Raw genomic sequence first — 15579 nt, forward strand, 5'->3', positions numbered from 1 at the left:
TGTTCATCATGATAGATGCTGAATATCCAGCTGAAAATAAGATCAACATAGTCCTTGCCTCCAGGGAAATTGTAGTTTACTGTGAGACAACCACTAGCCAAAGAATCATCTGAATGCCTAAAAAATCACAATAGTGATAAGTTTGGAGGGCAATATGGCCGTTTAGTAGAGTACCTCAATCATACTAGGAGGTCAATAAAAACTTTATTGAACACAGACGTGGAAGATGAATAGGCATAACTAGATTAAAAGTATGGAGGAGGTGCAGCGAGAGGGCTTGCCAGCAAACGAAAAAGAATATCGAAAGACTTCAAGAGGAAAAGAGGTTAGGATGCTGGAAAAAGAGAAAAAGGCCAGAATAAGGAGGTGGGGATTAAAATTGAGGCTGGAAAGGTAAGGATGCTCCAGATCAGGCAGGGTCTTTGGGGACATGTTGAGGATTCTAAACTTTATCCAAAAAGACTAGGAAGCTATTGGCAGGTTTTATAATAACGCCTGTGTTTTAATTATTTTTTTATTTTTTATCCTCACCCGAGGACATTTTCTCATTTTTTTTTGTTCAGGTAGAGTGGGAGGGAGAGAGAGGAACAGAGAGAGAGAGAGAAACATCGATGTGACAGGAACACATCGAGTGGCTGCCACTGCACGACCGACCAGGGCCGGGGACAAACTGCAACCGAGGTACACGCCCTTAACGGGAACCCAGGTCTCTCAGGACCGCAGGCCGACGCTCTAACCGCTGAGCCAAACCGGCCAGGGCATAACGCCTGTGTTTCAAAGGACCACTTTGATTTTCCGATAAAGAATGTATTATAGAAGGGGAGGAGCAAGGATTAAAACAGAGAGAAGAGAAGTTAGGTGATCTAGGCAAGAAATAATGGGAGCTTGGGTGAGGGTAGTGGCCATAGAAAGGGAGAGAAGAGGGTGAATTTGAAATACTTTAAGGTAATAATTGATAAAACTTGGTGATTTATTACAAACTGAAAATGAAGAGGCACAGATTGCCAAGAATGATTCCTAGATTTTTGCTGTGAGCTCCTGGATGAACTGAGGAGCCATTTACAATGATAAGAACTGGAGAAGAAATGTGGGGGGGGGGGGCAGGGGAGAAGGAATCTCATCAAAGTTCCGTTTATCAAATATTTATTGAGGCTACTACTATATGCAGGCACTGTATCTGGCGCTAGACACTGGAAGTTAAAAAGTGGAGGCAGTGCAGGATTCCTGTCTGCAAAAAACTTTTGACTAACAGAGTTATCCTTGAGTAACTCTTGATACCATTAATGGATTATGTCAATATAATGCATCTATGCAAGAATGAACAATGTCCAGAAGGAGCCCAGAAAAGAGGCATCTTCACACAACCTGGGGGTTCAGAGAACTTTGAGAGGAGATGATAACTGAACAAAATCTATGAATTAGAGGGAGTAAATATGATAACAAAAGTTGGGAGGGGTTTATGCACACACACACACACACACACACATACACACACACCAGGAAAAAGAAGGAATAGCTTATTTAGACCAGCCATTCTGTTGAAAAAATTAAAATACTGGCTAGATTTTTTTTAAATCTCCTTAAAAGTATCCAAGATAGTTTCAAATGGGATTCTTTAAAGACCTATAATCCCAACTCTATTCCAAAGCACAGAAAAATGATAACTTCAAAAATTCTTTGATAAAATAATATAACATTGAAACTAAAATTTGAGAGTGCACAAAAAGAGAAAACTACATGCCAATTTCATTCATTCATATCAATGCAAAAATCCTAAATAAAATATTATCAAATAGAATCAAACAGCCTTATATGTCATGACCAAGTGGAAGTTGTTTCAGAAATGCAAAGATGGTTCTATGTTAGGAAATATATTAATATATTTAATAATTATATATTTTAAAAAGGCCTTGAAATTACCTCCATAGTGCTGGATAAAGTTCAAGGTGTACTATATATATATATATATATATATATATATATATATATATATATATATTTGGATGTAAAATGTATTACAGATGTTCCACATTTTTCCCCATTGACCCTCTCCTCCCCACTCCCGCCCCCCTCCCACCTTTTCCCACATTATTGTCTGTGTCCATTGGTTATGCATATAAGTTCTTTGGTTTATTTCTCCCCCCCCCAACCCCTTTTCCTTTGAGGTTTGTCAGTCTAGCAGTGAATTTGTACTTCTTAATCCTTTCACCTTTTTCACTCATTCCCCCAAACCCCCTCTCATCTGGCAACCAACAAAATGTTCTCTGTATCTATGAGAATGTTTCTGTTCTACCTATTCATTTTGTTTGTAGATTCCATTGTTGATAGATATGTATTCACTGCCATTTTGTTTGTTCATATATTTTATCTTTTTCTTCAAAAAGACTCTTCATCGTTTCATATAATAACGGTTTGGTAGTGATGAACTCCTTTAACTTTTTCTTGTCTGGGAAAGTTTTTATATGGCCATCGATTCTAAATGACAGCTTTGCAGGATAGAGTAATCTTGGTTGTAGGTTCTTGCTTTTCATCACTCTGAATATTTCTTGCCACTCCCTTCTGGCCTGCAAAGTTTCTTTTGAGAAATCAGCTGACAGCCTAATGGGAACTCCCATGTAGGTAACTAGCTGCCTTTCTCCTTCTGCTTTTAATATTCTCTCTTTGTCTTGAAACTTTTGCATTTTGATGATGATGTGTCTTGGTGTGGGCCTCTTGGGGTTCATCTTGTTTGGGACTCTCTGTGCTTCCTGGACTTGTATGTCTGTTTCCTTCACCAAGTTAGGAAAGTTTTCTGCCATTATTGTTTCAAAGAAGTTTTGATTTCTTGTTCTCACTCTTCTCCTTCTGGCACCCCCAAGATGCGAATGTTGGCACGCTTTAAGTTGTCCCAGAGGCTCCTTACACTATCCTCATTTTTTTGGATTCTTTTTTCTTTTTGCTGTTCTGATTGGGCATTTTTTGCTTCCTTATATTCCAAATCGATAGTTTGCTCCTTGGATTTATGTCCTCTATTATTGAAGCTGTGTAAATTATTCTTTATTTCAATTAATGCCTCCTTCAATTCTAACTGTGTATCCATGATTTCTGACTGGTCCTTTTTTATGCTCTTGAGGCCCTCCCTAAGTTCACTGAGGTTCTCACTAAGTTCATTGAGCATCCTTATAAGCAGTATTTTGAACTCAGCATCTGTTAGGTTGCTTATCTCCATTTTGCTTAGTTCTTTTCTTGGGGTTTTGTTCTGTTCTTTCATATGGGACCTGTTTCTTTGTCTCCTCATTTTGGCTGCCTCCCTGTGTTTGTTTCATTATATTACTTAATGAGAGGTATGGGGCTCGCTGAGACCAGATGCTGCTCCTTTGAAAGAATTTAGGAAAAACCTGAAGCAGGATCCAAGATAGGCCAATCCTATGGTTAAGCAAGTGGCAACAGCTTGGGTGGGCTTGAAAGTTGGGGGGGGGGGGGGGGGGCCTCAGGGAGTCTTCAGGGCGGGGCTACCAGTGTGAGCCTGGTTGCTGGAGTCCCAGATATGGCTTCTGTCTGCCGCCCCAGGGAAGGGCTCACCAAAGGAACAAAGGCCTCTTACAGCACATTTGTCCCTGAGAAAGCCCCCTCTCCAGCCCTCGCTCCAGTGCAAAACAGCTCAGTTCTTCCCTGTATGTCTCTGGTGCCCTTAGAGCTGCCTCCCCTCCAAGCTTAGAGGGAGAGAATCTGATAAGTCCGCGCGGGCCCTTTAAGGAGCTGCCTGGGGCTCCAGCCGCTTCAGCCTCACTGAGCCTCAGTTCCAGCCAGAAGTTATGGGGACTTCTCTTCCTGGCACTGGAACCCTGAGTGGGGCACCTGGTGTGGGACAGGGACCCCTCAGTCCTCAGGAAGGACCTTCCCAGCCGAGGTAGCCTCCTGATTTTTATCCGCCACACTTGGGTGTGGGACCAACCCGTCCTTGCGCAGCTGCCCCTCGCGCCTCCGCCCCTCCTACCAGTCTGGATGCGGCTGCTGCTTTAATTCCGTAGTTGTAGGATTTCCATTCAGCTTGATTTCAGGCGGTTTTGAATGATGGTTGTTCTGTAGTTTAGTTGTAACTTTAATGTGGTTGTGGGAGGACTCGATACCGCGTTTACCTATTCCGCCATCTTGACCGGAAGTTAAGGTGTATTCTTAATATAATAATTTTCAAAAGAAGAATAGAAGAGTATTTTCTTAGCATCATAAAGCATCCTGGTTATCAGCATCTTACTATTTTAATGGGAAAACACTGGAGGCATTTCTGCTAATATCAGAAACAAAACAAGAATGTCTACTATTACTGTAACATCTAACACGGTGTTGGAGGTTATTTGCCACAGTAGTGCTACAGAGAAAACAATTAAATGTATGAAAACTGTAGATAATATGATGGTTTGTCTGGAAAATGAAAGCAAGTCGATGAAAATTGACTGCAAACAAAGAGACTCAGTAAGGTAGCAGGACATAAAAATGATTTACAGAAGGCTTCATGGATACAAGGAAGAGTCAGTTAGAAGAGAACATCAACATCCCGTTTTTAATAGCAACCATAATTACAAAACTTCTAGGAATAAAATAAGAAACATGTAAAAACCTGAGAAAAACTTTATATATAATACTCCCCAGAGACACAAAAGTGGACTCAAACAAATGAAAGATACAAGTAAATTTGTAAATTTAATATAATTTCAATAAAAATTCCAACAAATATTTTTGTTTGTTTTTAGTTAGACAAATTGACTTTTTTATTTTTTACTTTTTGTTTTGAAATTATTATGGACTCACAAGAAGTTATAAATTAATATATGGGAAGGTCTCATATATCCAATTTCCCCCAATGGTGACATCTTGTATAACTATGTCCAATATCAATATCAAGAAATTGTCATTGGTAAAATTCATAGAGCTTATTCAGTTTTCATCAGTCATACATGCCCTCATTTGTGTGTGTATATAGTTATATACAATTTTGTTGTATGTGTAGATTTGTGTGACCACCACCACATCACTAAATCAAGATATAGAATTTTTCCATTATCATAAGACTTTGCATTATCCCTATGTAGACAAATAGATTTTTAAGTTGATATGGAAAAAATAAACAAGAACTTCCAGGAAGACATTAAAAAGAGAAGCAACGAAGAAAGACTGGTTTTATCAGGCATCTAAAATACTATAAAGCTTCACAATTAAGACCATGTAGAATCAGTACATGAATGGACAAACATATTAACTGAACATTTTAAAAAGTCTATGTATCTATCAATCAAATACATAAAGAAATTTAATATATGACAAAGATGTAATTTTAAATAAGTGTTGTTGAAACAACTGGGTATCATTTGGAAAAAAGTAAAATTGGATCCATAATTTATAATGTATGCCAAGATGAACTCCACATGGATCAGTTAACAAAATATAACAAAAATGAAAACCTTACAAACTATAGAAGAAAACACTGGTAGATTTCTGTATAATAGACCCATGAGGTATACTGTAGAAAAGCATTTCTATGACTCAAAAATCTAGAATCAATAAAGGACTGATAAATTCTATTACATTTTTTTTTTTTTAAATTTCATGGCTCCAATACCATAAGTAAAACCAAAGAAAAATGATTCACTGGACAAAATATTTGCAACTATAGCACAGAAAAGAGTTAATCTCCTTAACATATGAAGAACTTCTAGAAATGAAAAGACAGAAATCCAGTAGAAAAATAAGCATAAGACATCAATAGATGGGGTTTTAAAAACCCATGCAAGAGACCCAAAAACAGTAAAACAGATTCAACTCAGTCAAAAAAGAAAAACAAATCACATTACATTGAGATAGCATTTCTTACTGTGTTGTCAAAAATCCAAAAGTTTAAGAACACATTTGTTGCCAAAACTCTGGAGAAAGAGACTCAGTGATATGCTTCTGGTGGAAGTATAGAATGGTACAGCCCTTAAGGAGGGGAATTTGGTACTATCTAGCAAAATTACAAATAGATGCATTCACCCTTTAACCCAGCAATCGCATTTTCTAGGAATGTATATTAAAAGTACATTTGCAGGATTAAAAAGCTGTGGTATATTTATACAATACATGCAGCTATAAGAAAGAAAGATCTCTTACCCATTGAGACAACATGGAGAGACCTGGAGAGTATTTTGCTAAGTGAAATAAGCCAGTCAGAGAAAGACAAGTACCATATGGTCTCCCTTATTTGTGGAATATAATGAACAAAATAAGCTGACAATCAAAATAGATCCAGAGACATGGAAGTAGGAAACAGACTGACAAACCTCAGAGGAAAGGGGGATGGGGTGGGTGGGAAGAGAGAAACCAAAGAACTTATAGGTATATATGCACAACCAATGAAAACAGACAATAGTGTAGGGAAGGCAGGAGGGGGGTAGGAAGGGGAGGAGGGGGTTAGTGGGGGGGGGGACATCTGTAATACTTTCAACAATAAAGATAAAATAAATAAATAAAAATTATGGCGTTTGAGAAAATATTATGTTTGGCCCAGACATTGTGGCTCAGTGGTTGAGCGTTGACCTGTGCACCAAGAGGTCATCGGTTCAATTCCCAGTCAGGGCACATGCCCGGATTTCGGGCTCCATCCCCAGTAGGGGGTGTGCAGGAGGCAACTAATCGATGGTTCTCTCTCACATCAATGTTTCTATCTGTTTCTCCTTCTTCCTTCCTCTTTCTCTATAAAAATCAATAAAAATATATTTTTAAAAATACTTTTGCACAAACTTGAAATGATACATGCACAAGGTTATTCACTGTGGCATTATTTTAATGGCAAAAGACTAGAAATACCCGCGCCCCACCCCCAAATATCACCAACAGTGAGGAGCTGAATAGTTAAGTGAACTATTTCTATATGTTGCTGCAGTATATTATGTGAGGTGAGGAGCAGAACAGTGTATATAGGAGCTACTTTTGTACAAAATGAAACATTGAAAGATAACCCAGAAACTAGTAACAAATGGTTATTATAAAAGGGGGGGAGAAGAACCTGGTATCAGGGGATAGGAATGGAAAGGAGACTTGGAGTATATTTTATGACAAACATCACATGAATTCACTTATTTGTGGAATATCATGAACAAAACAAGCTGATGAACAAAATAGACCCAGAGACATGGAAGTAGGAAACAGACTGACAAAGCTCAGAGGGAAGGGTATGGTAGGGTGGGAAGAGATAAACCATAGAACTTATATGTATATATGCATAACCAATGGACACAGACAACAATACTGTGAAGGTGGGGGGTGGGGGTCAGAAGTGGAGAGGAGGTGAGGGACATCCGTAACAAAAATGAATGAATTAATTAATTATGCTTAAAATTAATTAATTAATTAATTTTTTAAAAATAGACTTTAGAATCATGTAATTATATTACATATTCAAAAAGTTGATTAAACCTAAAAGAGTAAAAAGAGCAATCCCTAAAATTGAAAACAAATGAAATAATCCTAAGTGGATATGAGACTGGTTACATAACCAAAGAAAGAATTATTTAAAATGACTTTTGAACACAGGACTTTGTCCTTTAGGGGGATATATTCTAAGAACAAAACAAACTGCAAAGAAATAACTTCATTGTGTGGTTTTATTATTAGTACTAATACTGACATTGTGAAAATGTTATATGTATGTTATAAGATAAAGGCAAATAAGTTCAGTGTAAGTAGTAATAAAAATGTAAAATCAAATAATTTAAAAATTTAGTTTTTAAATTAAATCTGTAAGTTACAGGTATTCTGAAGAAAGCAATAATCTCACTGAAAAATATGAATAAGCTAAATAACTTGGAGCTATGGCCATGGCCAGTTTCGCTCAGCGGAGGACCAGAGAGGCCGGGTTCGGTTCCCACTAAGGGCATGTACTTCAGTTGCGATTTGTCCCCCGCCCTGGTTGAGGCTGTGTGTGTGGCAGCCACTCAATATGTCCCTTTCACTTCGGTGTTTCTCTCTCTCTCTCCTTCTCCCTCTTTCCCTCCCGCTCTATCTGAAAATAAATGCAAAAATGTTCTCAGGTGAGGATAAAAAATAAATAAATAAATAAAATTTAAAAATAATAATAATAAATAAATAACCTGGAGCTATGGATGAATCTCTGAATGAAGCTGATGACATATAGAACCCTGATACTGACTATGTAGATTGTTCTTAATTCTAAGCATTACACAGTTATAAGAGACCAGATGTTTGGAAGATAGGGAATATAATAATCCTCCATGAAGAAAATTGTTTCAAGTTGTAATTTAAAGACCTTTATATATTTTTGCTTTCAATCAAAGAAAATGTGAAGGGAACATTTTTCACTGCTGGCTGGGGGAATCTCTGTGTAAAACCAAAAAGGGCCTTCTTCAGACTTATATCTGTACTACTTGCAAGCATTACTGTGCATTAGAGTGCAAGCTAGCCTTTATAAGATACCTGTTTGGAAAAGAAATAGGGACACACATTACAGAATTTCACTAGCGGGTCTGATGGAATTTTGACTGAAGGGGAAAATCCAAAAAAACTGTACTTTCTCTACTTAAAAGAAGTAAAGCCTTTTATCTAAAATACAACCTTTTATCTAAAATTCTCTGGACACCCAGATTTTCAACTACTCACTGGAAATCAAGTTTCATATTGAAAAAAACAAAGTTATTCTTGAAAATATTTCACAAAGTTAAATATTTTCTCTTGCATTTTTATGAAATTCATTTTTTACTTGGGATAGAAAAAGGAGCAAGATAATTACAAGCAGATTTTAGGCTGCATTATAGAAATCTTTCCAAAATTATGGATTGTGTTGGTTAGCTTAAATGTCAGCTGTGGGAAAACATTCAGACTCAGGGTTTGGGCACTGCTTGGAAGGTCTTGTTTTCAAAGAAATTGACAGCAAATATGCAGAAAGTGGGCCCACTTATGAATACCATCTTACCAGACAAGAAATAGTATCATTGTTTAATGCATTTGAAAGAATTTTAAAAGTGTGAAAAACTGGAAAACTTCAGAAACTTGCTGCAAAATATCCATTAAAGAAATTAGTTGAGCCCTGGCCAGTTTGGCTCAGCGGTTAGAGCGTCGGCCTGCGGTCCGGAGAGACCCAGGTTTGGTTCCCGCTAAGGGCACGTACCTTGGTTGCAGTTTGTCCCCAGCCCTGGTTGGGTCGTGTGGGTGGCAACCACTCGATGTGTTGCTTTCACGTCGATGTTTCTCTCTCTCTCGCCCTCTCTCCCTCTCACTCAATCTGAACAAAATATCGAAAAATGTCCTCGGGTGAGGATAAAAAAAAAATTTTTTTTCTTTATTAATTTTTAGAGAGAGGGGAAGGAAGAGAGAGAGATAGAAACATTGATGACAGAGAACATTGATTGGCCGCCTCCTGCATGCTCCCCACTGGGGATTGGGCCCACAACCTGGGCATGTGCCCTAACTGAGAATCGAACCAGCGACCTCTTGGTGCATAGGTTGATGCTCAACCACAGAGCCACACCGGCCAGACTAAAGTTATTTTTATTAGAGGAGAATTATATTGCTTAGGTAAACAGTTTTATTTTGTAGTTGAGTCTAATTTAAATATATATAATAGTATTGTGAGTCAAAGTAATACTTCAATAATGTGGCACAAGACCTGGTCAGTTTGATTCAATGGTTAGAGAGTTGGCCTGTGGACTGAAGGGTTGCGGGTTCAATTTCTGATCAAGGGCATATAACGTGGGTTGCAGGTTCAGTTCCCAGCCTTGGTTGGGGGTCGTGTGGGAGGCAACCAATTGATGTGCCAATCAGTGTTTCTCTCATCAATGTTTCTCTCTTTCCCTTCCACTCACTCTAAAAAATCAATTTATATATATATATATATATATATATATATATATATATGCTATGCAAGGCAGAAGCCAAAGTTAACCCAGAAGTTTTTACCCAGCAAAAATATCTTTCAGAAATAAAGTTGAAATAAAGACTATTTTAAACAAACAAAAGATAAAATGCTAAAGGAAGCTCTTCAGGCAAAAGAAAAAAATAATACATGAAAATTTGAATCAATAACAGGAAGAGAGTGCAAAAGGTGATAAATATGTAGCTAAAATATTAAAAATATATTTCTCACATAGATTTGTCGTTCCACTTATTTATGCATTCATTGGTTGACTCTTGTATTTGCCATGACCGGGATCAAACCCACAACCATGCCATATCAGGACGATGTTCTAACCAACTGAACTACCCAGCCAGGGCTTTTACTCACATTTTAATCTCTTAAAAAGATAAATGACTAAAGTAAAAATAATAAAAGTGCACTTGGAATTTAAGTATATGTAGAAGTAACATGTGTAACAACAAAAACGCAAAGGACAAAAGGGAGAAAGTGAAAGTATGTTGCTCTATTTAAAGATAGACTGCGATAAGTTAAGGGTGTATCTTGTTAAACTCTTGAGCTGCATTGTCCAATAAAGTAGCTTTTTGCCACATGTGGTTATTAAAATTAAAATTAGGGAAAATTAAAAATTCCATTTCTTAGTCATATTAGCTACACTTCAAGTATCAAATAAACATATGTGGCTAGTGATTACACATACTTGACAGTACAGATATAGAATAATACCATCTTCACAGAAAATTCTATTGGAAAACACTGCTCTAAAAAAATAATAGCAACCACAATAAAACAAAGCAGAAGAAAGAGAAAAAAAGAAGAGCTAAAGGGGAATCATTTAAAAATTCAATTAGTTGCCCTGGCCAGTTTGGCTCAGCGGTTAGAGCGTCAGCCTGCGGTCCAGAGAGACCCGGGTTTGGTTCCCACTAAGGGCACATACCTCGATTGTAGTTTGTCCCCAGCCCTGGTTGGTCGTGCGGGTGGCAACCACTCAATGTGTCCCTTTCATATCGATGTTTCTCTCTCTCTCCTCCTTCCCACTCTATCTGAACAAAAAATGGAAAAATGTCCTCAGGTGAGGATAAAAAAAAATTCAATTAGTTTAAATATTAGAATAAGAAAAAAGAAACAACAGATGAGATAAACAGGAAACAAATAGCATGATTATAGATTGAAATCCAATCTTATCAATAATTATAATAAATGTAAATGGTCTAAACATCTCAATTAAAGGGTTGAGATGATCAGGTTGGACAAAAGTAAGACCCCAATTATATTCTGTCTATAGGAAACCCATCTTAAATAGAAAGGCACAGATATGACAAAAGGAAAATAAATACCATGCAAACATTAGTCCAAACATATCTGAAGTGGCTTCATTAATACCAGACTAGTAATTATTACAGCATTGAATATTACCAGGCATAAATAAAAGCCATTTCATAATGGTAAAGCAGTCAATTCACCAAAACTACATAACAATCCTAAATTTTTTAATTTTTACTTTTTTATCCTCACCCGAGAATACTTTTGCATTCATCTTCAGGTAGAGCAAGAGGGAGAGAGGGAGGAAGAGAGAGAGAGAAACATCAATAAGAGAGAGTGGTTGCCACCCACACGACCCCAACCGAGGCCAGGGACAAACTGCAACTGAGGTACGTGCCCTTAGCGGGAACCAAACCCAGGACTCTGGTCCACGGGCCGATGCTCTAACTGCTGAGCCAAACTGGCCAGGGCAACAATCCTAAATTATTAAAGACATAATAAAAGAGTTTCAAAATAGAAAAAGCAAAACCTAACAGAAATGGAAAATAGATAAATTCACAAATATAGTTTAAGTCCAAATATTAATTTTTTACTATTAACTATAAATGGACTAAATGCTCTAAATAACTCACAAAGGATGCCACAATGAATGAAAGGCAAAGCAAAACAAAATCTGACTATATGCTGTCTACCAGCAGTATACTTAAAACTTAAGGAAACTGAGGTTGAGCATAGAATGGAAAAAGATATACCATCCTTTCCAAAGGAAAGCTGGTGCAATTGTATTATAATAATATCAGTCAAAATGAATTTTAAGGCAAAAGCATTATTACTGAACAAGGAAACCACCTGATAATGAAAAATGTTCAGTTCACCAGGAAAATATGGCTATTTAAATATGTAAATTATATTTACAGTATAGCACCAGAATATATACAGCAAAAAATTATCATAACTACAAGGACAAATTCACAAACATAGTGGAAGATTACAATAACCCCTTCTAAGTAATTTGTAATATAAATAGACAAAATCACTTAAGATAGAGAAGATTTTTATGAACAGTTTATACATTTGTTTTAAATGTACTAATGGAAATATCTAAACATTGTACTCAACAAACGCAAAACACATTCTTTCATGATGCATATATGCAATTTTTTTTATGAACAAAAATGTGTCCACTGGGCAAGTTTTAACAAATTTCTAAAGGTTGATATTGAACAGAAAGTGTTCTTCAACTACTGGATTTAAACTACTGATCAATAACAAAAAAGACAATTAGAAAATCCCCATGCTTGGAAATTAAGAAATATTTATTTATTCAATAAATATTTCATGCATGCTTATTATGAGCTGGCACTGTTCTAGGCACTTGGGATTGTATCAGAGATAAATTAATAATTAAAAATCTGACATAACCAAGTGTTGGAGAGAATGTGAAGTAATGAGAATGTGTTACCCTGTTGGTGAAGTGTAAATTATTACAACCACTTTTGAAAACAATTTGATATTCTCTAGTAGAGCTGAAGGCAAGCAAGCATACCCTATGATTCAGCTAGTCCATTCATATATATAAACTTTGGAAAACTTCTGCACCATGAGACATGTACAAGGATATTCATAGCAGCATTGCTAGTAATAACCTAAAAATGTCCGTCAACCATAGAATGTAGACACATACCTGGGAGTATATCCACACAATGCAATACAGTAGAACAATGAAAATAAACAAGCACGGGTACTCCAACAACATTGATGACTTTTACAAATATAGTGTGAAAAATTAGCAAAACACAATATAAATTCTGTGATTTCATTTATATAAAGTTCGAAAGAATAAATTTATTGTAATACTATCTATATAATGTTCAGAAACAGGCAAAGTTACAGAATACTGTTTAGGGAAATATAAATATGTGATTGATACACTATAAAAAAGGAAATTATTATCAAGATAGTGTTTACCCTTAGGAGGGTGAACACTCCAGCTAAGAAAGGGGGAACTTCGGGTGGTGGAGAGGAGGAAATGCTTGCATATTCTGTTACTTGACCTGGGTAGTGATTATACAGGTATTGTCTTTATTCATTAAATTGTATATGTATGTTTATTTACTTTTATATATTTCAAAATTAATAGAGGTCCAAAACAAAAGGAAAAAAAGTCGAGAAGCATGAATAAAAGTATGGAAGTATGAAAGTGTGCTGGGGGTATGGGAATTACAAGTAGATTTGTGCATCTGGAGGGTAAATAGTGAGACAGAAAGGGGTGCAGAAAGTGGGGCTGGAGGCTATGGGAAACCTTTGGGACATTTTAAGCTGGGTTGCAAAAAGACTCAAATCTGAATTTGAGGTAGATTCTTCTGAGTGCTGTGAGGAGATGGATGCATGGGGGGGGGCGGGGGGATGTGTGCAGAGGAAAGCCTGAAAGGGAAACTATTACAGTCCTCTAGGCATGAGATGAGAAGACCTGAAGTTTGCTTGTAGAAATGGGGAAGAGGAAATGGACTAGAGAAGTAACTGTGGGTATCAGAGATTACGATAATCTTCCTCTTTTGAAAAATACGCAGTCACTTCAGGATTCTTTCAAGTTTTGGGTTGTGGTTAAGAGGGGGGCAGTAGGGTGTGAAAATATGACAAATCTATTTCCTCTCAAGATAAACTCAGACAAGTAAGACTCTTTCCCAAATGTCAAGGCCTCACTCTCAAGAAGTCCTTTCAGAAATCTTACTTCAGTGCCTCATCCTGCCTCTTGCCCTCATTGTGGAATCAGGGAATGAGGTAGTTCCCTATCTTCTGTGCTGGTTTGCCTCAGAGCTAAGCATTTACTGAGAAATTCTTTATTGTTTTCATTCTCTCACACATATCGATTATTTCCGTTCTTCCCTGGACTCAAATCCCAGCCCTGGCATCATCTACAAGCTCCATCTCCATCGTTTCAGAACCTTTCTCCATCATCACTCTTTTCTGTGAAATTCATGCCCCCCTAAACATTAATAAAGGTTCACAAAAATGAAACAGAGGGGCCTATGTCCTACTGGTCTCATTACAGTTTAAACACCAGAGATATCAATGTTCTACTAGTGTGAAATTGTGGGCAGTTTATTATGTCACACCTGAAAATGTCTTGGGTGCTACTCATTGTTCTGTTGAGCAGCAAAAGCAACTAATGCCACTAATAAGAGGAAATTGATTTTTAACAACATATGAAGCAACTAGAAGCAGGTGTGTGTGATGGAAATGGGCAAACTGGGATGAACAGGGGATTGGATATGTGATTCAGGATCAACCTCTAAGGGGAATCCAGTCCCAGTTTAATTCATTCAATCTGGGCAATCATTCGTGAACTTCACACTTACCCTCTGCTTCTCGGGGACCCAGGCAACACTGTGGAGAATAGCAAGGTCTTGAAGTTTTGCTGCTAAGGTTGTTTAAAGGTTAATTCCAATTCCTGGAATATTGTTTTTCTGATCTATGTTTGATGTTTGGTTTTAATTTGGTTTTACTAGCCTAGAAAGACTGATCTTTATATCTCCTTTGTTATATATTTGATCAATGTGGAGAGTTTTTGTTGTTGTTTGGTTTGGTCTTAGAACAGAATTAGGGAAGAAACAAGCAAGGGACAAAAAAGGCCTCAATTTTATTACAGGAAAAAGTATCCTGGGCTATATCAGTAGATAAGTGGATAAAAAAGCTGTGGTACATTTACACAAGGAATACTTTGCAGCTGTAAGAAAGAGATCTCTTACCCTTTGGGACGACATGGAGAGACCTAGAGAGTATTGTGCTAAGTGAAATAAGCCAGTCAGAAAAAGATAAGTACCACATGATCTCACTTATTTGTGGAACATAATGAACAAAATAAGCTGTCAACCAAGAGATCCAGAGTCATGGAAGTAGGGAACAGATTGACAAACCTCAGAGGGATGAGGGGTGGGAAGAGATGAACCAAAGAAAAGTATGCATCTGTGCATAACCAATCAATATGGACACTAGGCTGGGGAAGACAGACAGGGGGTGGGAGCAGGAAGGAGGGGGTCAATGGGGAAAAATGGGGGACATCTGTAATACTTTCAACAATAAAAAAATAAAAATAAAATAAAGACTCCTAACAAACAAACAAACAAACAAAATATATATATATATCTCCTTGGCTAACATTACTCTAAATTACTAGTCTACCAGTTCATGAACTCAACCGGAAAAGAAACACTATCTTTAAAGCACAGTAACCTTTCTATTTATAATATCCCTTTCTCAGTTAGCTGCCAATCTTATAACCAGTAGCAGGGCTTTTTTTTTTTTTTTTTCCCAGCCTGTCTCTAGTAGAATAAGAGTATAAGTCAGGAGTTCTTCTTCTTGATATGTAGGATGGGGATACAGGCTTGGCATTATACCATTCTCAAACAACACTGAAGGTAGGGGAGAGCATGCAG

At 37.1% G+C, this 15579-nt stretch overlaps 1 protein-coding gene and 1 pseudogene across 9 annotated transcripts in view; one reads left to right on the forward strand and one right to left on the reverse strand.

Moving 5' to 3' along the window:
- ASB8 (ankyrin repeat and SOCS box containing 8) overlaps nucleotides 1–15579 on the reverse strand; it is a 62118-nt gene that overhangs the window by 42588 nt on the left and 3951 nt on the right. The gene's annotated exons all lie outside the window — the stretch shown is intronic.
- Nucleotides 254–9039, forward strand: LOC118623703 (annotated as a pseudogene).

The sequence above is a fragment of the Molossus molossus genome, unplaced genomic scaffold (genome assembly GCF_014108415.1).
Source record: "Molossus molossus isolate mMolMol1 unplaced genomic scaffold, mMolMol1.p scaffold_m16_p_10, whole genome shotgun sequence".
Lineage (NCBI taxonomy): Eukaryota > Metazoa > Chordata > Mammalia > Chiroptera > Molossidae > Molossus > Molossus molossus.